Source organism: Lissotriton helveticus, chromosome 2_2, assembly GCF_964261635.1.
Source record: "Lissotriton helveticus chromosome 2_2, aLisHel1.1, whole genome shotgun sequence".
NCBI lineage: Eukaryota > Metazoa > Chordata > Amphibia > Caudata > Salamandridae > Lissotriton > Lissotriton helveticus.
In genome coordinates, this window is record NC_136060.1 from 463,815,872 (window position 1) to 463,842,679 (window position 26,808).

Consider the following 26,808-nt stretch of genomic DNA (forward strand, 5'->3'; position numbering starts at 1 on the left):
GGGGTAGAACCACCGCCTGCTTCCAGTCTCTAGGCACTGTCCCAGTCTCAAATGACAAGTCTAGCAGGTGCCTGATGTAGGGTTCCAATACTGGCAAGCTATCGGCTAGCCGTTTAGGCGTGGTGGGGTCCCGAGGGGATCCAGACTTGATAGATCTGCATATCTTTAGGAGGTCCTCCGGGGGCGGGGTGACAAAGTTGGTCAATATGTGTCTATCCCCCCAATCCCTCGGGATTTCAACAAACTCAGTCCCTGCCATGGGGTGACTAGGAAATGCCGAGTAGATTTTAGTTACCTTCTCGGCGAAAAAGTTCGCGATCTTATCACTAGATTCCGCCGAACAGTCAACTGGGGCAGTAGCTGGTTTCCCACACGAGAGAGATTTATAAAGCAGAAAAAGCTCCTTCGTGGAGTTGCCAGCTTCACTGATTCTGGTGGCATAGTGTACAGCTTTGGACTTCCTAATCAGTCCATGATAGAGTCGCCTCTCAGTTAGGTAAATCTCCCTAGTTTCCGTTGAAAAGGCCACTCGCCATTGCCTTTCTACTCGCTTCAGTGCTGCTTTTGCAACCCGCAGCTCATCACTGTACCACGGGGCTGTTTTCTGAGTGCGTCCACCTAATTTAGCACGAGAGAGTGGGGCCGTGCAGTCAAGCGCCTCAGTGATACGTTTGCAGAGGTTGGAGTTAGCAGTGTCCGCATCATCCCCCCCCCCGGACTCCCTCCTTTGATAAGTGCCGCACAGAAGTTTGCCTGGGAGAAGTTTGCCCATCTCCGCCTAGAGTGGTATAGTGGTGCTGGCACCAATAATCTTGTCCCGGGAATACGTACGGAGAATGGTACCAGATAGTGACCCGACCATGGGATAGGGATGGGGGTCATTGCTTCTACATCCCCCCAGTTGACAAATATGGGGTCTAACAATTGTCCCAGCTGGTGAGTGGGACCACCTACTATCTGATTCAGTTGGAGGGTTCCTAGCGCCTGGCAGAGGTCCTTGGCAGCGTTGTCTGTGGGGTTAATCAGATGTAGATTAAGATCCCCCAGTACCAAGAATTTGTCTCTACGCAGCGCAGCCTCCATAATGCCTTCTACTAGACTCTCCCCAAACCGGGCCATAGGGCCTGGAGGTCTATAAATAAGGAAGCCCTTCAGCGTACAGCCTTCTTTTACTTTGATGGGGAAGTTCCCCGCCTCACTATCTAAAATGGGGGAAGTATCCAGTTGACATCGTAGGCTTTGCTTAGCTATAATAGCGATACCCCCTCCTCTACCAATGGGTCTATCCTGCCTAAGCATAGTATAGCCCCCCGGTAGTGCTTCTAAAGCATCAGGGGTAGAGCCTTCATCCAGCCATGTCTCCGTGAGAAACAAAAGATCCCACTGTTTCTCAGTGAGTAGGTCGTAAAGGTTTAGTCTGTGCTTCCGCAGGGAACGTACGTTGAGCAGACCACAGGCCAGGGTAAGGTCTCCCGATGCCACCTTTCTACCTAGATCATAGGAGAAGTGGCAATGTTCACAGGCTATATTATCCTCCACTCGCATAGTGTGCGAGCATGTGTTGGCAATTGTATTGCGGAAAGCCAACAGCTCCTGCCTGCTCCACCGTATGTGTCCCACCCGATGGACATAGGGTCTGGCCCTGGACCGCGCACAATCGCGGACGGGCGCAGACGGGCTTCACTTAGGCGCGACTTCGGCGCGATGACGGCGCGCCCGCTGCGCTCGTCCGCTGTGCGTCCGGGAAAAGCACATTGATGTAGAAAGGTGGGAGGCGTGGCCTCCAAAGTGGGCGTGGCCCGATATTCGAGCCCGATGGCGGCAGCGCGGTTCCCTACCTGCAACAGCGCTAAGGTCCGCTGTGCGAGTGATTCTCCAGCTGCTACCAGGGGAAAAGTGCTCAGAATCGGTGAAGAGCGAGCCAAAAACACACAGAATACAACCTCAGTTTTTTTTAAAAACAGCGAGCAGATTCTCCCGTCTTCCGCCTCAGGAGTACTTCAAAGTCTTAGGGCACGCTAGTGAGTCAGCGCGATTTTATAGGTCTAGGGATCAGTGGGCGTGGCCTCCAAAGTGGGCGTTGCCCGAGATTCGAGCGCGCGATGGCGGCAGCGCGGTTCCCCACCTGCAACAGCGCTAAGGTCCGCTGTGCGAGTGATTCTCCAGCTGCTACCAGGGGAAAAGTGCTCAGAATCGGTGAAGAGTGAGTTAAAAACACACAGAATACAATTTCAGTTTTTTTTAAAAACAGCGAGCAGATTCTCCCGGCTTCCACCTCAGGAGTACTTCAAAGTCTTAGGGCGCGATAGTGAGTCAGCGCGATTTTATAGGTCTAGGGATCAGTGGGCGTGGCCTCCAAAGTGGGCATGGCCCGAGATTCGAGCGCGCGATGGCGGCAGCGCAGTTCCCCACCTGCAACTGCGCTAAGGTCCGCTGTGCGAGTGATTCTCCAGCTGCTACCAGGGGAAAAGTGCTCAGAATCGGTGAAGAGTGAGTTAAAAACACACAGAATACAATTTCAGTTTTTTTTAAAAACAGCGAGCAGATTCTCCTGGCTTCCGCCTCAGGAGTACTTCAAAGTCTTACTAACAAGTAGAATCGATTTGCAGGGCCAACTCTGCCTTTCAGAATTTGGCAGACGATTCGAAACGTGCACCACTGAGCTGAGAAATCGTACTACCTAGCAATTATTTGCAACACTGGGTAGACTAGAAACATTGGTAACGAACGCTATTTCAAATATACAATTACCATTAGTCTTAATAAGTACACTGAACAAACTACTGATATTCAAGAGGCAATGGCAGTTATCTGTAATAAAAGTGAAAAACAGTACATACATTTTATTAGATAAATTAGAACTGCTGCTGTTTCGATGTTTCAATATAGCATGACCCCGTAACAGGTTTGCAGTCTTACCCCAATCTGACTTTGTTTGGTCCCGGACTGCCTGAACACCCCCGAACCATAAGCAAACGCCAAACTAACATCCAGCGGGATATATGACAAGATCTTAACGTAAATCCCGTGCTTTGTATGGCAGACAATGTCATGCCCGAAAACAAACACAAAGGACAAACAAGTTTGTGAAGTCATGTAAAGAGCAGTTGTTTTATAGGAGTTCCTTGGTAGAACAAAGGGCTGTGACTCAAAACTGCTAGAAATTCCTCCAAATTCTTGACCGGTCTCTAAAACTCATTTGATCTAAGAGTGCGCATCAAACTATTGGAAATGAGCAGGCAGCCGGCCCGAAAAGTAGAAGTTCGGCAGCGTTAAGCGTGGGGCGGGACTTCCGCCTTCTGCGGGAAGCCCGTGCCCACGGAGTGCGTGCCGAGAGGAGCACTGGTGACGCGGGGCTCCTATGCCTGAGGGAGAGCCCCGCGGTGGCTGCAGACGTAAGGAGGAGCAGAAGTGGCGGCTGAGGCTGCCGATGCAAGTGCGGGGCTCCCATGAGTGAAGGAAGCCCCGCGTGTGGCAGGTGATGATGAGGAGATGACACCAGCGCAGCGACAAAAGAGCCCGGTGAGAGGTGTGTGTAAGGGTGTGTGTGTGTGCACATGTGCGCGCGTGCGTGCGTGTGTGCGTGCTATTGCAGGAGGCTGACTTGCCTCAGAAGCGGGACAGGAGATGTGCACAGCGCGTGGCTGTACGTGCACGTACACCTGCTGAAATCGCTGGAAAGCTCTGCGCGTGCCCATCTCCTGTCCCACTTCCAAGGCAAGTCCCTAACAATAGAGCTCGCTGGCGACAGCGCTTTCGCGCTGCTTACGACAGGCTCGGCCTAAAAAGGTGTAAATATAACTAAAAAGCGTAAACTCATGTAAAAACAATATTCTAATTAATGCGTCCCATAAGTAATGAATGCTCAAAGAACACAATATCAGTGCGCTACAATTGTTAGTAGGGTCTATCTTCTATTATCAGTTCTGGTTAGAGAATGCTATCGAATCACACAAGAAAAATTGAGCATTGGCAATGCCAGTCGCTCTCACTTGGCAATAAAGGGAAATAATGGCTTAAAAATATTGAAGAGACTTCTTTTTAAGTTTTTATTAGTGAGATCAAAATGTATGTTATGGTAAATACTTTACTTTAAAAAAAAAAGACTTTGAATTTTGTAACATTTGTAAACTCTGTTTGTTTCTCTTTGTTTGTACATTTTGTTACTTGCCCAGTTTTTGCCAGTTTACAAACATATTTTAATGGGAGCTCACTTTACTAAGCATTGGCAGAGCCATGAAGTATCAGCTTTAGAAGACCGAGCTGTTGACTTTTTAAGTGTGAGTATAGTGATTGTGATCGAGTCGCTTCTGGGTGTCCGGGTTAGTTCTGGATTTGGGACGGTGAGTTCTGGATTTTAGGCCCAATAGAGAGCTCAGGCACTGAGGCTGAAGGCTGTGTGAGTTTTTCACAGTGGCTGTCAGTGGATAATAATAGTGTTCAGACCCAATTCTCAGTCGGTCCTTGTCTTTTCTGCAGCGCGCACATTGTGATGGTCATATATGTGCCACTTGCAATTACCAATTCTAATTCTTTTCACAAAAATCATTGATGTCACTCAGTGCTTAGTTTGTTAGAAATTAAGGGACAGGGCCCCGGTCAGGAGGCCACCGCAGCTTGCACCAGCCATTGCCACTGCTAGCACTGCCAGTGACAGTACCTACAGAACTACCAACAGCGCCACCCGCGTGGCAGTTGTCATACATGCCAGTGTTGACAATTAAGTGCAGGTGCCGAGCACCGGAAACCACTGGCTCAAATTAGGCACTGATTCCACTTATTTATATCAAACTGCTAACAAACATTCACAAAGCCAACAGGTCTTGTTGTTATGTGATATGTGAAATAACTGAAACCTCACAGAGAGGCACCCAAATACTGCTCAGGCAGTATGCTGTGTGAAGCAGAGGATTTTAGCTCACACCTTTTAAGCCATGGCCTTAATTAGATAGACCACACAATGTTTAGAGACTGAACCCCTGTTAGAAATGGGGATCTCTAGTTGGCAGAGGGAGATACCTTTGTCCTAGTAGGGACCCTTCTTCCTAGTCAGGGTAAGGACGTTATACTCCTAAAATAACCCCTGCTAACCCCCTTGGTAGCTTGGCACGAGCAGTCAGGCTTATCTCAGAGGCAGTGTGTAAAGCATTTGCAGATAACCAACAGAAATACAGTGAAAAGACTACAAAAGGACACCACACCAGTTAAAAAAAATCAAATATTTTTATATATCCCAAAACAAGACCAGAACGACAAAAATCCAACATACAGTATTTTATAAATAAAGCTCCCGGTTTTCCGTTTAAACGGATATTTGCTTATAAATGCAGACAGGAATCTTTTTTTCCTTTGTCTGCATTTATAAATATAAACGGAAAAATACTGACAAACCACTCCTGCCAAGGTTGCTTAATCTGGTGCATAGAGGAATGCATCCGCCCTCTGCGCATGAAAGGCGCTTTACTAATGGGGCAGACTCTAAGCGCTGCATTTGGCACTCTCTCCCTGCATGCCATTCATCAGGAGTGGAACCCCGTTGGGAGCCTGGTGTGGTCATCCCCATCCGTCGCGCTATCCCAGTGGGGAGTGCATTGCTTATAGAGTGTGCATTTTTCGCATCCCCATTGTTCTTCTGGTCCACTGGGTGAGCTCCAAGGGGGGGTTAATGTCTCTGTTAAAACTGAGTGCTACATAATTAGAATTTAGTTACAAGACTGCGCAGCCGATGCTAAACCATCCGCTGCACTTTAACTTTAATTGGTGTGCACAATGTGGTGCTGTTGTGATTTTGATGGCCATCAGGATGGATGTGGATGGTTTCCAGTGCCACTAAAAAGCACACCAACATTTGCGTCAGCAAAGCATCATGTGATTATTGGCATATCACTTCATTTCCACATGCTGCTAAATAATGCATTTGACCAGATGAAATTCAGCTGGTACTCAGGTAAAGGGCTCCAAGACCTTTAGGTCGAGCTCCATTGTTCTGTGTGTTCGCTCTGGGGGAAAATATTTCCTATGTTGAAATAATGCGTATCGCACCCTCCTCCTCCCCTCAAAAATATGAACACTCAACTTGCGTTTTATCAATTTATAAACAGAGATTTATCATAGCGTATGATGGAAAATAATGATCCCCTCCATTTAAACAAAATATAAGAAATAAGTTGTTCTGCAATGAAAAAGCAGAACTGTTTGCTCCCTTGAAGACACAGCTTGGCATTTGAACTCTGGCTTTGAGTTCACAGCAAATGTTACTAGATAAGAAAAGGATTCAAAAGCCTGTTTACAAAAAGGAGATATATCCTCCCCTCTGGGGCCTGGGGTGTACAGCCCCCCAGTAAAGGGTTCTTAAGATTGAATATCCCACTAAAGGGTTTGTTCTTAGGGAAACCTTGAAAGGTTGGGTCAAAGGGGAAAGAAAAAAACAGGATCACAGATCCCCCAATTGATTTTAAAACACTAAAAAGTCTAATTGACCACCTCCCTTTAGTTTGCCACTCCTAATTTGAAAGTACGCTGTTTCGAGTTACCTTTGTGGAGTAGTGTGGCTCACTGGTTAGAGGCAGCAGGCCTGAGAGCAGAAGTCAGCCTGGCACCAGGGTTCAATTCCCGACGCGGTCAGCGGACTCGATAATTCTCGCTTCGGTGCATACTCTAATCAGGGGTTCCACTCGGCAACTCTGGGCATTAGCTTGCCTCATCTCCACAACGGCCCCACCAATTCCGGGGATGCCTGGCTCCACCTTGGGGACTCCCAGCAAGGGACCATCCCACAGGGAAAGCCAGGACGGGTTCCCCAGAGTTATACAGCGCCGGGACGCCCAGTTGCTGGGGCAGCTGTGCGCTTTACAAGTGTACTACATTTACATTTTCCTTGGCCTTCTTTGGGGCCTTTCGCATTAGCGAATTAGTAGCCAGAGCAAAAGGGATAAAGGCAGCAGGGCCCTGTTGGTTAAGGACATATGCCTAGGCACACACAATGTATCCTTATGGGTGAGATGCTCTAGGACAGATCAAGTGGGAAGGGGACAGTACATTACACTGAATAGGATGGAGGGGCACAGCCCATATTGCCCAGTTAAACTTTTGTCGGGGTACATCCAGGAACGGGGAAGGGTCAACGGGGACAATTACCTTCTCACCTACAAAGATGGGATCCGCTAACACTTTATCAGTTTAAAAGAGTGTTCGCAGCAACGGTCCCAATAGCAGGGCTCCCAGGGCATCACTACACTACACATTCCTTTCTTATTGGGGCAGCCACCACAGCCTTCCAGGAGGGTATGTCGGCAAACGCAATAAAACGAATAGGAAGATGGGAATAAGACAGGTTTTGGGTTTACATTCGCCCAAACACCCAACTGATAAAGGATTAAAAAGGCAGGTGTTGCGGGGATTCAGTGATAGCGGTCGTTAATAGAATTATGTACACCAAGTTACACGTATAATAAAAAGGCTGATTGAAGACTCATACTCAACCTTTCTGTGCTTCTGTTTTACTCCACAGAATGCAAAACGGTGTGGGTCATCGGGCACTCTTACGTGACCATGGCTGCTAACAGAGCCCGCACCATTGGGTGGAATGCTGCGTTTCTGTTTCAACGCACAAGGGTGCGATGGTTTTGATAGCCAGGGTTGCACTGGAGAGATTTGGGGAGCGTCATTAAAGAATTCCGCACCTGCTCAAAGGACCCGGATGTTTTAGTAATTCATCTAGGGGGAATTGACCTTCCAGCGATAGGGAGGGGTACACTACTTCACATGTTAAAGAAGGATCTCACCAATATAGCCAGGAGCATGGATACCACGGAAGTTGCGTGGTCCGAGATCATTCCCAGAAGGGTATGGGCTGGTGCACTCTCCCAAAATGGCATAGAGTTGTCAAGGAAGAGGCTAAACAGCCTCATGGCCAAATTCCTATGGTGGGCAGGTTTGGGCAGCATTAGGCACACCCTGATTAACTTGCGGCGGCCACACTATTACAGTGCAATGGGGCGTACCTATCTGAAACTGGAACAGATGTCCTGCTACGGAATATGCTAGCAGCATTGAATGCAAGGGGCTGTTGGTAGTTCTAAAGAATTGAGCCGCAGGTATGGAAGGGGGGCCTCACTGGCAGCGATAGCTCCCAGCGAGGCATGGCGGTACTTACAAAGTGATCCAAGAGGAATACAAAAACAGGTTGTGAGCGGGGCACTGACCGCAAACGGGACAGTCAGGACCAAGGGGGTACTGGCAAGCACCCCAAGGCCCTTGGTTTACGTGAACCGGAAGCAAACAATTAATTACACAACTAAGGGCAGAGCCTGTGGTGTGGCATGGAAGAAGTTGGGTACCAGTTACAGGGTCACCTTCGTAGAGATGGGTGGGGTCAAGCAGGGTCTGGCGGGTGGGAAGCACATAGGCTTGCCCAGGTAACTAAGAGTGTACACACCGGTAGTAAAGAGTCACCTGGTTGGGTGGGAACAAACGCTTACCCGGAAGGAAATGTGTGGACACCGAAAGTGAAAGGTCACCCGGCTGGGTTGGAAGCAGACACTTACCCAAGGGAGTGCATGGCAACCGGAAGTAAAAGGTTGCTTGGTCGGGCTGGAAGCAGAAGCTTGCCCGGAGTGAAAGGGAAGAGTTGTGTCCCCAGGGAATAGGTCACCAGGTCAAAGGTAGCTGCACTGAATGTAAGGCACAGTGCAGAGCTTAAGGGGTAGGGACACAGGCTCGCATGACAACAGTAATGGTGTGTAAAGGATCGCTTGTAAGTTGAAAATGCCTAATAAACTGCGGCCTCAATTCTTCCATAAAACACAAACTGGTGTGGTCTGAATTTATTGGGATTCAGGTGGGGCGACCATGTGGGGGGTGCCTCTGCTGTGCCCCTTGGTTCGGCCCCCACTCCCCAGGGGGAAGGGGATAGTGGCTGGACCGGGGGCCTCAGTGGAGGCCACCCCCAGGGAACAGAGCCTGAACTCCAAGGTACGGGATTGGGTAGAGATAAGGGAAGGGAGACAGGGAAGGAGCTGGACCAGCAGAGAATATGGTCCAGCTCAGCTGTAAATCTACGGTAGGAATTTTGTAGGGAGGCAGGGGGTATTTAAGGGTGGGCGCTGGGCACAAGGCCCTCTTTCTTCAGGGAATTTCGTCAAGTGATGGTGTCCGGAGGGGCTGTCCGAAAAACGGACAGGGTGGCACCCAAAAACACTTGTTTCTATTGGGAAGCCAGCGTTTACCATAAACGCTGATGCTACCCAATGGAAAAGAGGGACGGGGCTTAGAGTCCCTTTTTAGAAATCTTGTTGTTTACAAAATCTCTCACAGAGGCGGAGCAGGGCTCTGCCCTGCCACGCCCACGAGACCTAAAAAGGGAGTTCTATCCTCCCCTCTGGTGACCAGGGTGTACAGCCCACCAGTAAAGGTTTCTTAATGCAAGTTACTCAAGGTCTGTTTAGGCCTACATTCACATAAAATTATTTTGGCAAAGTTTTCAGATGAATGTATTGTGTTTATCTAATTTGGCATATTTATAAATATATCTAAACCTAAAACACCTGAGTGCAAGTGCGCAGTGTGCATTTAAATAAATGTGAAAAAATACTAGCTGCACCGTTGTCTTTTGCTTGCGACAAAAATAAATGTGGATAAATACAGATTAAATTACCAAAAATTAAATATGGATAAATACAGACGGAAATGGTAAAAAAAAAAATACCGTAAAACCGGGAGCCCTATTTATAAATATGCACTTTACAAGAATACTTAAAAAACACAGTTCCTTGAAGTCGGTTGCTCTGACTAGGGCTACAGCGGTGCTGTAAACAATAGAATCCACCAGTTCTGTCTGACAGCATCAGTCAGGGGTGTCAACAAACTCATCAACAGTACCTTTTGGGTTGCGGCCAACATGTTGGTGTGGGCCGGTCATGGCAACTGTCGCGGTTGCGGTGTGAAGCGGAGTGGTGCAGCCTGTGGTGCCCTCAAGTCATGGTGCAGGCAGCGGCTCGGTGACATTCATCCAGAGGCATCCTTGAGACCAGGGCTGTGGTGCAGAGTGAAGGCGGTGCTCGTTGCTGTGCTGACAGATCACAGTGCAGGCGACAGAGCCAGTTTCAGGAAGCTGGCGTTGGTCGGTCCGGACTGTTGTGTCAGACAGGGCAGTGCGTCGCGTGACTTACGAGCGGTGCCCCCAAGCCACAGTCACTGAGGTCACAGTCAGTGCGCAGTGCCGGCGTCGGTTAGACCAGGGCGGTGAAGTGGAGCGAGAATGTGTGAAATGCAGTGCCCACAAGTCACGGTGCAAGCAGCGGCTCGGTGGCAGCATCGTCGTCGGTGAGACCAGGATTGCGGTGCTAGATGCGGCGGTGCCCTCTGCGGTGCCTTCAGGACATGGAGCCAGCAACGGAGTCAGTGACGGAGTCGGTAGCTTTTCCCTTCTCTATGGCAACTGAAATTGCGTTTCCAGAAGCAGTACCCAGAGGTTGGTGAAGTCTTTCCAGTCGCTGAGACTTCAGAACAGGAGGCAAGCTCAACTTCAAGCACTTGAAGATACTCACACAAGTAGAGAAAGTTCAGTCCTTTCACTGCCCAAGGCAGAAGCTGGCCAACAAAACAAAGCAACAACACAGCAAAGGGGCAGTACTCCTCCTGGCAGATCTTCCAGCTCTTCTTCTTGGGAGGTTCCTTGATTCCTGAGAGTTCTCTGAAGTCTTTTATCTCCCTGAGACTTCCAACAGGAGTCAAGCTCTACTTCAAGCCTTTGGAGAAAACTCTAACAGCAGGATGATGAAAGTACAATCCAGTCCTTTCCCTGCCCAAGACAGAAGCAGCAAGCAGCAGGCCAGCACAGTAGAGAATGCAGCGAAGTTGCAGTTCCTCCTGACAGCTTTTCCAGCTCGTCTCCCTGGTAGGTTCCTTAGTTCAGCAGTAATCAAAACTTCTAGGCTCTGGGCCCCAATATTTATCTACAGTTTCTCTTTGTTCTTTTGGGCAGAGAGTGTCTGTGCTCAGCCCAAAGCAGTTCTGTCCTCCCTGGTCTAGCTTCCCGACAGGGAGTGTAGACAGCATTGTCCAAGGCAGACAGTGCCTATTCAGGTGCAAGGGAAACCTCCTCCCACCACTCTGAATGCAGACCAGGCCTATTCAGGTGCCAGTGAAAACTCCTCCCACTACTCTGAAAGCAGCCCAGCCCTGACTCATTCAGGAAAGGCAGGACACACATCAAATCCCCTGCCCACCCACCCCGATGGCTGTCTGAGAGAATGCACATCCCAGCCCATGTTATTCAAAAGCCAGACAGTCAATCCATAAACCAGCTGAGGTCCACAGGATGGCTAAGCAAGAACATACCCACTTTCTAAAAGTGGTATTTTCAAACACAGAACACAAAAATCATTTGTGGGTGCACTTGCCAGGTCGACATGGCAGTTACAAACTGCGTGCAGAACCAGCAGTGGCAGGTCTGAGTTACCTTTTCAGGGCTACTTCCATGGGTGGCACAATCAGTGCTGCAGGCCCACTAGTAGCATTTGATTTACAGGCCCTGGGCACACAGTGCACTGTACTAGGGACTTACCAGTAAATCAAATATGCCAATCATGGAAACCCCAATCCATAACATAATTTACCTGGAGAGCATATGTACCTTATCTCTGAAAGGCAGTGCTAAAGTGCCTAGAGTTGAGTTAGTTAGGATTATCAGAATGTAATAATCTAACTGCCCATCCTGGCCTATGGAGAACAGGTAACCTTGCAATAGTGAAAAACGAAAATGGCTGTAATTCACTATTAGGATATGCCACACACCAGGGCATGTCCTACCTTATACTTACAATGCACACTGCCCTTGGGCCTACCATAGGGCTGTCTGATATAAAGAAAAGGGAAGGTTTAGGGACTGGCAAGTGGGCGCACTGCAGTACCAGACTGCATGCAGGCTATGCAATGGCAGACCGTAGACACATTTCACAAGGCTGCTACTGTGTGTGGCACAACCAGTGCTGCAAGCCCACCAGCAGCATTTGGTTTACAAGCCCTGGGCACTCCTGGTGCACTGTACTAAGGTCTGACAGGTTAACCAAACCAACCAATCATGGAAATACTGATCAATACATAAATTTACAGTAGGGAGCACTTGCACTGTGGCACTGAACAGCAGTGGCACAGTGCCCAAAGCATCTAACACCAGCAAAAACACATGAGGCAACAGCAAAAATGGAAGGGAGACCCACGCCAATGGTGCCAGGTCTAACAAGTCCTAAAACCAACAAAAACAGGGTCAAAACCAGGAGGCCAAAAAGCAAAATTCTGGGGGTAAACCCACTGAAAAAGCAGAGTCTAACAGACCTCCTCTTTTTTTCACCCCACTTTAGGTAATGTGGTCCATAACAGACTTCTGTTTACAAATAGCTAAAAATTGTCTTGTAGGCAGACCTAAAAATTTTGACCTTCTAAAACCTTAAGCACAATGTTCCGCAACAGACTTTCATTTACATGTAGCCAAAAACTGACTAGTAGGCAAGACCTAAAACTATGATTTTGTAAAACTTATCATCAAAGTCCTTAGAGTACGTGTAAGTCCTTAGAGTTGAATCTGAGACACATGGAGCAGACAAAGTGAGGGACTTATCTGCTCCTCTGTGGTACTCTTTCCGCAGTGTCTCTTGTGGGGCACTAGCACAGCTGGTGTTATGCCTCGAGGAGGGGGAGTCATGGGCTTCAGTGAAAGTAATCTGTAGGGTATCCCTCCCCGTGCAATGTGACACTACAGGCCGTGATTTGGGGTCTCAGGGGGTTCAGCGCTATTGTGCGCCTTGCGGAAGTAGAGCTGCAGTATTTGTTCCTGGGAGAACTTGTTTGATCCAGAAGTTGTGGACAGGGTCATAGCTTGGTCAGTAAAATTGTGGGGGAGGGAGGGGGAAAGACCTTTAGATTGCCCAACAATCACGCTGGTACATAATGCTAAAATACATTATATGACAGACAGGATGCACTAGAGATGTTTAAGGCCAGGGGCAAGGGCTAGGAACATGAATTGGTAGGTGTACAAAGTGAGAGAGAGCACATTATTTAGTGTAATAACAAACAGCCTTTCCAGAGAGAAGGAGAGAGTGCCTGTGTGTTTTCATCTGTGTGTGTAAAAAGTCCTGGTCAAATCCAACATACACCTCACCATAACCGATTGAAAGCACCTGTACCCAACTACTTATCACAAAATATATTTATTAGGGGGTGTGTAAAATCCTCGGTTACTGGAAGGCAGTTGCTGTGTGCCTATCCTCGAAGCAGAAGTGTGACTTTTTTTCAGAGGGCAGACAAAATTAGGGCAAATCTAAGGATTGAACTCTTGCGGATGGTCTGCCACCTTGGTCAGACATCCTTAAATTAATACAAAATATAATGCATGAATATGACCTCATGTGAAAGTTATGCTTTCTCCTTTAACTAGCCTGTTTGTCTGTGGCAGCCAGGCGATCGTGTGAGGCGATCGCCTGGCAGGCAAATCTTATAAGGCTATTGGGGCTGATGAGTCGGGAGATGAGCATCATGGCATGCACTGCAGGTCCAGAATTGCTCATTCTGCAACCACAAAATATAGCAAAGGATGTAATAGAGGCAACTCTGGCAGAAAATATTCCCATCACAGAAAACAACAAGTCCAATGCAAAAAAGCATGAGTGCGAGAGCTTGAAATAAGGGCAGGACAATAATTCAATAGCTAGGAAGGCAATAAATAAAAGGCAAAACATTCAGGACAAATAACAAACAAAACCAATGCAAGAGCCTAAAGTTGGTAAAAAGGTAGAAGATACTAGATGGCCTGCGATGAGTGAGACAAACAATTAAACACAAAGGGGCCGATTCCGATCTCGGTCGGAAGGGCTCCGAATCAGGTTCGGGATTAGCGGGTCGGATTCGGAGGCTGAATTTCCGTCCGGTTCGTTCACGGGTCCGGACAACGAAGTACGATGCGAACAAGCGCAAAATCTCCGTCCGAATCGTTTCTGGGTCTGAACCGCTCCGTACAACCAGGCCGTAAGCTAACCGTGGTGCGCAATGGAGGCAAATTCCGACCGAGCCAGTACGATGCTCGATTCGAACAGCCGGATCGAGTCGGAGCTTCCGGCTCGCAATAGCTCCCGGAGCTGGACTTTGGGGGTCTGCATCGGACCCCCTGTTACCCGCAGCCTTACGGCTCGGACACGTGGGGGATACCCATTGGTCTCCCCAACACAGGCATGTACGGTATGGATGGCACTGACGCGTACCCACTGTATGGGGCGCACTTGTCCGGAACGTAACCATTCAGTCAATGGGAGCCCATGTACGCGTTGTACGACCGGCTCCCATTGAGTTCAATGAGAGTCCGACCGAATGGAGTCCGACAGCATACGGCCGCATCGTACTTGCTCGGTCGGACTGCAGGAGTCCGGATCGGATCGGAAAACACCCCGGATCTGGCTCGGTCGGAGGTATTTCCAACACAGATCGGAACCGGCCCGTAAATAGAGAAAAGGATTTGGGTCACAGTCTTAAACCATTGGGAGTCATAGTTTGAGGATCGCTGATAGAATTTCGGAAACACAAATATTGTGTGGACAGAATATTGTGTCAAAAATATTGAGGACTAAAATATTGAGAAGGTAAGTGCAGATAGATAAAGTATAGATTTACTATCCTTAACTCCACATGTATGTACCTTAAAGATATTACTATATCGTCAAGGTGCAAATATGTGGAGGTAAATATAGTAAAATGTTGCTTACCTATAGACACATACCTTCACGATATTTTTGTCCTCGATATTCTTGACACAATATTTTCTCTACACACTATTTTTCCTCCAATATTTTGTCTAAACAGCATATTTTGGTATATTCCACAGGAAAACTATAAATTGGTAATTTTAGAGTTTCAGGAAAATTCTCACCAAGTACATGAACTATAGTGTTGTGGAAAAGATCAAACAGCTGGCTGGGATTAGCCTCCTCTGAAAATCTTTTAGTTTGTTTGTTAGATGAGAGGCAAACATTTAATGCAAGTGTTATTCTGAGTCTCTTTGCTTGACTTTTTTTTAGTTTTATCCGAGTTAGGAATCCTGAAGGGACTGGCAAAATGATCACCCCAATTCAATTCAATAGGGTCTCAATATTTAAAAGAGGAAAATATAGAGTCTAAAAGATGGCACTCCATATGTGCTAGTTTCTCATTACTTAATTCAAAATTAAAATGCTTGAAGGAGCCCTAAAATAAAATCAACTAAAGCTATAATGTTTCTGTGTTCATAAGCTTCAATTCTAATTTCACTGATTATTTTAAGCAGGGAGGTGGCTGCCATTTGAGGAAGGAAGAAATGAAGCTAAAATGAAAGTACAAGTGGTATTTTTTTATCTTCAGTTGAAAAGACTGAGCTGGGGTTGATTACAATCAATTCGGCTATTACTGCTAAAGATTTTCATGCTCTGATTGTAACATCCACATCCATGACTATTATCATGATCTAATCTAAAAATACCATATATTCAGATGGCACTAATTCATTAAGGATTGAATTCTGATGTTCAGAAAAACACATTTATGTCATACAGACAAGACCAGGATTGCTATTTTTGCATTTTTTTTAATGTGATTTCAGTGTGTTACTGCCAAATCGATGTTTCATAGTATTTACACTGTGAGTTTTTGTCCCTTGATTAAGCCAAAATGGATAGATTATAGGGTGTGAATCCTTAGTATCAATGGTAGTCTATCGATAGTACTTAATATCAAAGTCATAACATCCTAGTTACCATAGTATTTTTTTAGGAGTTTTACATAGCACTTACACGACCCGAGGGGTATCAGAGTGCTTTACATCAACGTACAGGAATAGAAACATAAACAGTCACAGTAAATTAATAAACCTAGATTCTCGATGGTTCTCAGTTCAATATTATGTGTTAAAAAGTTCCTTTTCATGGAGAGTAGAGGAGTTTGGATGCAGAGTTGAGGGTCGGATCATCGAGACGTTTTGCAGCAGTGGTGACCGTCCTTAGTAGGGGATTAGGAGGAACGAAGAGTGGATATTGTCCAGAGGGTTAGAGGTGGTGGTTGAGGAGAAATTCTTTGAATTGTCTCTTGAAGCTTGTGAAGGAGTTGTTAGTTTTGATATGAATTGGGAGAGAGTTCCAGATTTCGGGGGAGTATTGAAGTTCAGAATATAGATGGTAGGTATATATATTTTTCTTCTTTAACAAAAATATTAAAGTATTAAATATTTAGTACTATTGTATTGTAGTTTTTAACATCAATTTTGTCTTTTGTGAAAAATGTTTTTGAATTTTATGTTTCATTTTGATGTTTTTAAACGTTTTTTATATTAATATATTTTAAATATAATTATTTTGTATTTGCAATGCTTTTTTTTGTTATTGGTTTTTATAGGTGTTTGGGTGTTTTTTTTACATTCATGTTTTAATTTATTTGATTTATTAACATATTTATAAATACATTATTAATATTATTTCACATTATTTTATTTATAATTTAAAAATATGTTGTTTTGATTTATGTTTTAGATTCTTAGATTTTAAAAGGATTTTTGGTGGGCAGTGTTTAAATGTAAAAAAAATTGTGAATATTTTGTAAATTTTCAGTTCTAATTGATTTTTGTTTCATTAAAACTAAGACATTTCTTTCTAAGCAATAAAAAATGTTGTATTACTTAAGGACAGCATTGTTTCAGAATAGAATTTAATTTTTGCAAATACATTTATTGTGTAAATGTGTATGTAAGATATTACATGTCTTATATCTATATTTCTTTTGTTTTTTTTAAAAATAATATTATTTTATTAGTTTTTTCAACTTTAATGGACAATACATTTCTGTTGAATTTTTCTTCTGGTTTATTTATTTCAGAACTATTTTTCTTTTTTTTTCCCTTTAACAGTGGAAGAAGTAAATTTGACCCCTCCGTAGTCCTACTCTTTCCCCAATATTGCTCAGGGGCTTATTACGAGTCTGGCAGTCCATGGACCGCCAAACTGGTGGGGGTGCAGCTGTGGCGGTCTTCCGACCATCCTATTAGGACCAGGGTAGTCGGGCCGCCCTGGGACCACAGTAAGGGCCAGGGATCAGAGATCCCTGGTGATGGCGCGGCGGTCTTGCAGCAGTAATATGCTTGGCTGGGGAACTGCGGCCACGTCAAGCATATTACGAGATTCCCCACCCCCACACTTTTCATGGCGGTGCAACCAACTTGAAAAGTGTAGTGGTGAGGAAACGGGCCCCCTGATGCTTCCTGCCATGTGGATACACACAAGGGGGCACAACATGTGCCCCACTGTGTGCATGCACACCAGTACCGGCCCGGTATGGACCGCAGCAGTCCAGTCCTTGCAGGTACTGACTTTGACGTTTCCATTGAGGTGCCTATTTCAAAAATATATGACGTAACGTGACTCTTCCACCAGCGTCAATGCTTTCACCAATGTTACTTACTTTGAAGTGGTAATAGGATATCTGACCCCACCCTCTCCCATCAGAATTCTATGTAAATATGATCCCCCACCTCGAGTCCAATGCTTTCTCCAGTGTTGCTTACTTTGGAGTGGGAATAGTAAACCTGAGGCCACCCCCTGGTGTCCAGCTCTTTACCCAATGTTGCTTTGCTTGGAGATGGAGTAGTACATTTGATCTCACACTTAGAACCGAATGCATTTCCCAGTGTTACTAAGGGGGTCATTATGATGGCGAAAGGATCTCCACCGCCAGGCCGGCGGTGGCAGTCCTTCCGCCATCACCAAGTATATTACCCACAGCCAAATTAGAATGCGGTGGGTACCGTGGCCGACACAAAGTCCGTCCGCTGCTTAACCACCAACGGCAATCGCGCCGATTACCTGGCGGACTGTTCAGGGCCACAAAAATGGTGGCGGTGCCTAGCAGGGACCGTCCACCAAATTAGGATGTGGGTTTAGAAAGTGTCAGGAACCAGCTGATGCGCCTGCCTAGATCGGTAAATAGAAGTCCGAAGAACCAGGCACTACAGATCCCAGAATGCTTAGGGGCAGAGGAGGAGATTACTTATGCAACGCGATAGCAAGTAGCAGTGCGCGTAATTTTGGGACTGGCGTCTACGGCGGTCCAGGTGGAAGACGCCGACTTCAGCAGATTGCCATTCGGGATATTAGAGGTGACTGTGAGCGGGGATCGCCTTACTTTCGGTGAAGGAAACCTCGACAGAGAATCGACGTCAGGTATCAGAGAGGAGCGGCTGCTCTTACTCTCTTAGTGAATCTTTGCCGCACAACCAGCAGAGCCGCTGTGGAGTTTTCCGTGAGGTAACGGAAGGTGGGGCTGCCGTCAGAGCAATTAAGCCGCGCAGTCAGCGGAACGGCTGGAGACTTCTTCGTGAGGGAAACGGAGAGTTGCAGTGGCTGGTTAAACACTTAAGCTAGTTTCAGAGACTATCCATAGATAAAGCGTTTTGATCTCCCGGTGTGGAGGAGCGCTTGGATTTAGATTTGAAGGGACAGTTCAAATCCTTGGAATGCGTGTTGATTCCCGTAGAGGAGGAGCGCCAACGTTTGGTTATGTTATAAACAAGTAGTGTCCCTGGAAACTTTGTACTCTGGATTGCCTATAGAGAAGTTCCATTGAGAGAACTTAATGTACACTGGTTGGTGACTAAGTCTAAGGCTGCTTGATTCAACTTAGGGAAGGGAAAAACATTGACATCTCTGATGAAGTAATCAGAGAGCAGACGGTGCAGGCAAACTAAAACACTGTAGTGATCCTGTTCTTGGTGCTGTATTATTTGGCAGAGGGTCTGCGGTTAAGGTACCATACTCTAGCGAGAAATAATGAGAGTAGCATTTGGTGGTGGAAGGAAATGTGTGTGCTAATTTTGTTCTGCTTGTGTTTTACAGATCCTTTGTCCCTGCTGTCCCTTCCCGTCCTTTTGTCCCCTGCCCGATCCGACCTGAACTCAGTGTCATTCGAAATGAGTTTGTAACGATCGGGAAGTGGAATCCTTATAGCATCACATCGATCCTGAGGAGCCAGAAGAGCATAACAGAAAGGCCTTTCCATGGCGGCGATGCCACCAAGGAAAGACTGGCGGGGATAGAGTTTGGGGGCCCGTTGCAGGCCCCCCCTTGTTTGGTGGTGCCTGCCACGTATTGCAGGGAAATGTAGTGCAAGCACTTTTGACATTCGCATATGGTGCTGCAGCCAGCAGCACCGTCTGCAATGTTAAAAGCCTAGGATACGCCCGCCAATATAGCGGGCACATCCTAATATGTGTGGTGGGACTGTCGCACGTCTGGAGTGGTAGTAGTAAATCTGTCCTCCTCTCCGCACTCCCAGTCCATCCAACATTTTCCCTGATGTTTTTTTTTGTTTGAATTGGGAATAGCAAACTTCAAAAATATATGTTAATTTGTAAACATTTAAATCCATTAAATTTTGTTATATGTTTGTATATTTATATGTGTATTTTTTACGTTTTAATATTTAAAAGTATATATGTTTGAAATGATATTACAATTTAAAATGTAGTTTCATTGAATTCTGTTTCTATTACATTTTTTAATTGATTTCTTTTTTCAAGAAGCTAACTTATTTTTTCATAAAATGTAATTTAATGCACATATTTTTAAAATACATTACAAGATAAAATAATTTTAATTATTTTAAAGCTCTTTTTAAAAAGCATTGCAACTTTTTATAAGCATCAAAATATTTTATTTAAATACATCGAATATTTTAAATATAAATACATATTCTATTATATGCAATAATATTGTAATATGTGTATTTGCTCTAGATATTGTTTAACTTCAGATACTTCTGTAGAGCAATATTTTAACTTGAATAGTTTTGTAGTTTTATTGATAAGAATACAGTTGTTAATATTATGGTTGTCTATATTGTGGCTGATATTATTGTAGGTCGATATTGTTGTTGTTGCTAGTCAGTAGTACAATCAATTGTAAGGTGCTGCAACAGACAGTAAGAGGGTTTTGATGGAGAAGGTCCTCCTCACTTGAAGATTTGGAGAGAAAATATTCGGGAAAGGAGAGTATAGATGTGGAATATATTTTGTGATGTTCACTCACAGTATCGTCCTAGTCTAAGTGCAATGGCCATAATTCATGGCCTTTGGATGCTGCTAGGTACAGACAGGAGCAGATAGACTTGCACATGGTGCGCCTTTGGTGTACCGCCAGCGGCTGGCTGCATACGACCACTACGCTACTGCTAGAATGCATGGGAGGGCATCAGAATATTTAGGTCTCACCTGTTGTTAAAGACTTTTTGCCAGTATCTGCAGCAGGCTTTGGGCTGCCCATTGATTACCACTGGTTGACCTCATGTTGGTTTCATGTGCTTGTATCTTATTCAATAAATGTGTCCCTCCCCTGGAGGAGACCAATCATCCTCTTGTTTGGATGGCTGCTATCCTCCCACGCTCACGCTCACGTTCACTGAACTTCTTTTAATTTCTGCATTCCTTCTGTCCACCTCAAATAAGTGCCCTTGAGCATTCTCTGTTACTCATTCCTTCCCCTCTTCCAGGTCATCTATTTCTCACAGCATGCTTCACTTCCTACCTGTGCTTCTGCCCTGCTCTCCCCTTACAGTCTTTTTTCTCTCAAATAACTCCTTTTTTATATTTTTGGAGGGCCAAACAGCTGCACCTTGCTTCCTTGCCACTTTGTTCCAAACTGGGGTTTCACACACATTTCTTTCTTTCAGTTACTGCTACAAAATTGATGTACACCATATTGGAATGATAAAAATAATAATTGGCAGCTACACCATGCACATGCGCAAACGGCATGCCCGTGTACAAGTCATCATGCTAGGCCACAGTAGCGCCATGATGCAGATGAGCATGTGTATGATGATGAATGCAGCACGTAAATATCATTGCATATTTCTGCCTATGCTAAACTGCATTGGCAAAAAACATTGGCAAACCCAATAGGTCTGTACTGGCAGCCAAAAGAAGAGACCTGTTGCTTGTTTTAATTTGCAGATATATATTCCTACACAAAGCCCACATAGAGCTTTGTGAAATAGTTTCAGTTGTGACATGCTGCTATGGTGTAAAGCATTACTTGCCTGTTTTACAAACATACTAATCTAATTAATCTAATCTGCATTACCAGATTCTCCAGTCCTATAAAGCATGTCAAACTAGTTACTTGTTTCTATCTAGCCCTTGCTGACTGTCTTTTGGTGATGTAAAAAACTGTTTTCCTTTTCTTACTCCCCTTGCACTAATTGAAAGAGCCATCCAAAGAATGGTGCAACACTGCATCTCAAAACACAAGAAGTCATCATCAGACAGAGCAACATTCTGGAATGTATATTGTTGGTTATTGCTAGTGATGCATAACTGGGTAAACTCAACCAGTGTGTCTCTCAATGGGATGGCTTCCTTTTGGGATTGCCCTTGATGTTATCCAAAAGCTAAAAGAAAGAAAATGTAGGGGTATATGTACAAGGAAGTGATGGAGCGCAGCTTTAGCCTTCTGGCTTAATGCTGCGCTCCGCTACTTCTGAAACACAGGGCTGCGCTGTAGTTACAACCAGACAGTGCAGCCCTGCGTTTCCCCCGGCGCTGGCACTAATTAAGCTGCCTAGCGCCAACGCAAGCACCCTTGCACCACAATACAAGGGTGCCTGCGTGTGGGAAATGATTGTTTATGTGCAGGAAAGTGTCCCTTACGGCACATAAACAATCTTGAATGGCGATTTGTAACTTCTATGTGTACTGCTTTGTGTATAGAGTGAAAGGGTGCCTTAACTACAAAGTAGTATTAAGCCCCGTTAAGTAGTATAACCCTGCCTAGTAAATAAGGCAACGCCTGTGTCACCACAACAGCATGAAAAAAAGTGACGTTGTGGTGGCGATAGGAACATGTACGTATGCCCCATAGTGTCATAAACTGGAAAGTCTTGATAGTTTGTGAGATGGTAGGTGTATTTGTTCATGTTAAAATTCAGCCCTTCAAAATAGCAGAATACGACATGACGTTTTAAACTTGTATACACATGGTGGGGTTGTTCACACAGACAATTTTCCTGCCCGAGCATGGGCTCCTCCTTGGTAGTCATCAGTCCCAGTTACAATCTACCAAGTCTCTTCTGGGAGACAGTACTCAGAATGCTGCTATACTCAACTCAACCTCACAAGGACCAAAGGTTCAATAGAAACCCTGCAGCAAGTGCTTTAGCCACTCAACTACAAAAATAGTTGTTCTTTCAAAATCTCCCTAGTTAGTCTAACCCAACTCAACGATATGTTATGTTATTTAGAGTCTTATATAGCGCTCAGCTACTCCGAAGAGTGTCCCGGCGCTAAAAACCCGAAGCAGTACAGAGCAGGCGCGAGAGGACTGACCTACTGAACAAAAAGCCTTGATTTGAGGTCTTTCCTGAAGGCTAAAAGATTAACACTCTTCCTCAGAGACAGAGGCAAGGCGTTCCACAATTGTGGCACCAGGCGTTTGAAAGAGCGGCCTCCAATACGGGCTCGCCTGATTGCTGGAACAAAGGCCAAGGCCAAGGAGGAAGACCTGAGCGACCTAGAAGGCTGATAGAATTCCAGCCGTTTCCTGATGTATTTGGCACCAGAGCCATGCAGTGCCTTAAAGGCCAGAGTGAGCGCTTTAAAAACAATGCGTTTCCGAATTGGAAGCCAATGAAGTGTTTTTAAGAGGTCTCTGGCACTGGATCTCCGATGAAGACCAAAAATGGCCCGCGCAGCAGAGTTTTGGACAATTTGCAGATGTGATACAAGATATTCCGGGAGGCCGAGATAAAGCACATTGGCGTAATCCAGGCGAGAATCTATCAGCGCCTGCACAGAGATTCTTCTATGGGCCTGAGATAATAAAGGAAGGAATTTCCTAAACATTTTTAGGAGACCGAAACATTTGCCCACTAGGCCGAGGATCTGTGGTTTCAAGGAAAGACCATTGTCAACCTTCACCCCGAGATTCTTGGCTGCCGACGAAGCGGCAGAGGGTGGAAACATGGACGCTGGCCACCAAGACTTCCATCTCGGGTCCGAAGGGTACCCAAAGAAAAGCATCTCGGATTTATCAGAATTGCACTTGAGGCAGTTGAGCTGAAACCAGTCAAAAACCGCCCAGAGACAGTTTCTGATGCTCTCTCCATTGAAGTCTGAGTTCTTATCACAGGAGAAGAGGAGCTGGGTGTCGTCCGCATACGAAACGATCTGGGCACCGTGGGACTCCGCCAGTGCCCCCAAAGGAGCCAAGTAGATGTTAAAAAGAGTAGGGCTCAAAATTGCGCCCTGGGGAACTCCAACCTCCATTGATGGCACTACGGCAGAGAAAGGGGGGGCCCAGACCGTTTGTCGGCGGTCAGCAAGAAAGGACTCAAACCAGCTGTACACCGTCCCCCGCAGACCAATCTCTCGAAGTCTCAACAAGAGACGGCTGTGGGGGACGGTGTCAAAAGCCGCCAAGAGATCAAGCATCACCAGCATCACCTTTCCCCCAGAGTCCAAGACCTCCTTAATTGCCTCAGTTACTTCCAACAGTGCGGTTTCCGTGCTCATATTAGCCCAGAAACCCGACGGTACGGTGCAAGATGTTGTTTGTCTCCAGAAAATTGGCAAGGGACGAATGGGCGTGCTTCTCCGCAACCTTAGCAAAAGCTGGGAGAAGGGAGATGGGTCTATAGTTGGCGTGGGCCAAGGGGTCGAGATTTGGCTTTTTCAGAAGTGGGAGAATAAAGGCCTGTTTCCAGGCCTGAGGAACCACTCCAGTGCTAAGAGATAAATTGAGCACAGGAATAATTAGAGGGTTGATCACTTGCGCGGTTTTTGCAAGAAATTTGGCTGGACAGGGATCCAACGGGGAACCAGACTTTAGTTTAATGAGGAGGTCCAAGGACGCCGGAAGAGAAAGGGAAGGGAAGTTCGAGAAAGTGGGGCCCTCGGCTGCCGGGGGTAATGAGAGAAGAGTAGTACAGGGAGCTACGGCAGTTCCAGAGGGCAGAAAATAGGACTGGATATTTTTAATTTTGCTGGCGAAGAAATCAGCTAATTGAGTGACCCAAAGTTCAGAATGCGAGCATTTGGGTATACTCGAGAGGGAGATGTAAATTCCTTCACTATAGCGAATATTTCTTTGCTGGTGTTGGAGGCTGCCTCAATTCTTCTTGCAAAGTAGGATTTTTTTCCAAGGTGATGTCTCTGTGATACATCTTGATGGATTCTCTGTAAGCCTCCTTGGATATTGAATCATAGTGACGGCGTCAAACTCTTTCAGCTTTCTTACTCTGCCGTCGCTTCTCCGATAAAGCAGATGTGAACCAGGGAGCTGAAGCCCGAAAAGAATTTTTACGGATGGTCAGAGGGGGAGCTAGTTCATCCAAACGCTTAGCAAGCCAAGTTTGCAAGCGGTCAAGATCGGTCTCAAGGCAGCCCGACAGCTGGCAAGGATAGGATAGTAAGGCCTGCGCCAGCATGTCGGGAGAGACGCGGTGGAGGGCTCGTGAAGTCAGAGATTTACGGACATGTCCATTTGAAGAAGACTTATCAGAGTGAATGATCTGGAAATTCACTAAAAAGTGGTCCGACCACAGGACTGGCACTGGAGAGGATATGTCTATTGGGACAGTGGAAAAAACTTGATCCAGTGTATGGCCTTTATTATGCGTGGGGGCAGAGAGATAGGGAATTAGTCCCAAAGGAGTGGTAGTATCAATAATTTTGATAGTATCTACCTCAGTCTCCATATCCATGTGGATATTAAAATCACCCAAGAGCAAACAGTGCTTTGATTTCAAGCATAGTGCTGAAACAACGGAGTGGAGATCCTCATGGAAAGAACCAATGGGGCCGGGAGGCCTATAGATTAGTAACCCAGAGCAGGATTGATACGGTGATAGGGACAAAGAAAATCCCAGGGCCTCGCCCCCTGAATGTCGTCTTTAGGGATAATGGAACAGGCAAAATGCTTGTCCACCACCATCGCGACACCACCACCCCTGCCATTGACTCTCTCTCTCCTAAAAATAACGTAGTTGGGAGGAAGCGCGGTGGCTATATCAGGGCCCGAGCAGTCATCCAACCACGTCTCTGTCAGGAAGAGACAGATGGGTTTGATCTCAGAAAGTAAGTTATAAAGATCAGGGGTGCGTGCTTGCTCATGGACCTAGTATTAAGCAGTAAACAAGTGCTCTTGTTAGGCGCGTGCTTAGGAATGGAAATAGAGCCATTACCTGGGAGCCAGCCACAGCAGGGGCAGCGCCTATTGCCTTTGGGCCGATTGGGGAATACGATACGACAGTTATTGGCCTTACCCCTTAGAGCAATGAGCTCATCTATAGTATATTTTAGCATCTTGCACACCCAATTTATCGCCGAATCCCAGGCCCGCCCGCACCCGTCCGTCTCCGGGACGTTGACGGGCGCAGACGGGCTTTCCTTGGCGCTCCTTTGGCGCGTGGGAGGTGCGTCCGCTGCTCGCGTCCGCTGCGCGGAGTCAAGGGCAACTAGATTTAAGGCGTCCCCGGCGAGAGGCAGCAACACTAGTCAGCCGACCAGCGAGCCAGCCTCCCCCTCAAGATGGCTGCTAAAAAGTGCAAGGCCTACAGGTCTCAGAGTACCCTTCAGCTCCAAATCGGCTGAATGGGTGGAGGACGCTGAGAACAGTGCAGCGCGGCACAGTAGACAGAAGGCAAAGGGGTGAGTAAAGATTTACTAATAGTAGAGGCGGATAGAAGGCCTAGATGTCACCCGGCTTTCCGCCTCAGGCGACTAGATAGAGCGAGTAGGGCGCAACATGAAAGAGTGAAACAAAAAATGTTAAAAACACGCTAGTAATCAGCAGATGTTAAACACAAGTAGAATCAGCTAGTAGTCAGCAAAATACACCCGCTCGCCCGCACCCGGCTTCCGCCTCAGGTTCAGGGGGAGGGATGAAAGTCTAGGGGGAATCTCAGCAATAAACCTGCTGCAAGGGTTCCAAGTGGCTGAACTATGAAGCTGGTTTTTTCCTCCAAGACCTCACTGGTTAGTCTATCCCAACTCAACCTAGTAGGTAACAAAAGATCAGCAAAAAACCTGCAGCAAGTACATCATGTTGTCACTAAAATATAAAGCTAGTTGTTCTTCCAAGACCTAACAAGTTAGTCTAACCTAACCCAACCTAAGAAGGAACAAAGGCTCAGCCACAAACCTCCAGCAAGTGCTTCAAGTGACTTTACTATACAACTAGTTGTTCCTTCTAGACCTCCATGGTTAGACTAACCCAGCCCAAGCTAAGAGGGAACAAAGGCTCAGCAAGAACCCCACAGCAAGTACTTCAACTCACTCAACTAAAAAACTAGTTGCTCCTTCTAGAACTCTGTGGTTAATGTAACGCAGCTCAACCTAAGACGGAATAAAGGCTCAGAGACAAACCTCCAGCCAATGCCCCAAATCACTGAACTATAAAGCTATTTGTTCCTCCAGGACCTCCCCGGTTAGTCTAACCCAGCTCAACCTAAGAGGGATCAAAGCCTCAGTAACAAACCTGTAGTAAGTGCTTCAAATCAATCGGCTATACAACTAGTTGTTCCTTCAAGACCTCCATGGTTAGGTTAAACTAACTCAACCTAAGAGGGAACAAAGGCTCAGCAACAAACCTGCAGCAAGTGCTTCAAGTCACTTAACTATAAAACGAGTTGCAAGGACCTGCATGGTTAGTGTAACCCAGCTCAACATAGGAGGGAACAAATGCTCAACAACAAACCTGCAGCAAGTGCTTCAAGTCACTTAACTATAAAACGAGTTGTTACTTAAGG